Source organism: Colobus angolensis, unplaced genomic scaffold, assembly GCF_000951035.1.
Source record: "Colobus angolensis palliatus isolate OR3802 unplaced genomic scaffold, Cang.pa_1.0 Scaffold277, whole genome shotgun sequence".
Taxonomy (NCBI): domain Eukaryota; kingdom Metazoa; phylum Chordata; class Mammalia; order Primates; family Cercopithecidae; genus Colobus; species Colobus angolensis.
This window is the reverse complement of record NW_012116010.1, coordinates 1,495,143-1,495,717: the sequence shown is the minus strand read 5'-3', so window position 1 is coordinate 1,495,717 and position 575 is coordinate 1,495,143.

Genomic DNA, 575 nt, shown 5'->3' with positions numbered 1-575 from the left:
TTTGGGTGGGGCGGGTAGCGTAGACAGGGTGGAGGGGGCTGGCAAGGTGAGGATGCAGGTTCCAGGCAGGATACAGTGGGACAGGACTGTCTGACCTCACTGTTGGGAAGGACGTGCAATTTAAAACCTGGGCATTATTTACTTCTGGAATTTCCCATTTAGTATTTTTCAGAGCACAGTTGACTTTGGGTAACCAAAACCAGGCAAAGCAAACGTGCAGATAAGGGGGAACGATCTCAGGTGCTTCTGGGTTCACAACAGCATATGACTGTACTGAATTCTGTAGGCACCTGTAACACAGTGGTAAATATTTGTCTATTTAATCATATCTAAACATAGAAAAGGCACAGTAAAAATACAATATGATGGTCTTATGTAATCTTATCTTAAACTTACGCCATGCTATCTTATGTTATCTTAACACACTGCATATGCTAATATGCAGTGCGGTAGGCCATTGTTGCACTGCACCCCAGCCTGGGCGACAGAGCAAGACTCCGTCAGAAAAAAAAGAAAACCCCCGTCTGTGGTCATTTGCTAAGACAACCCTGGGAGAGTGAATGGGAAGGAGTCTT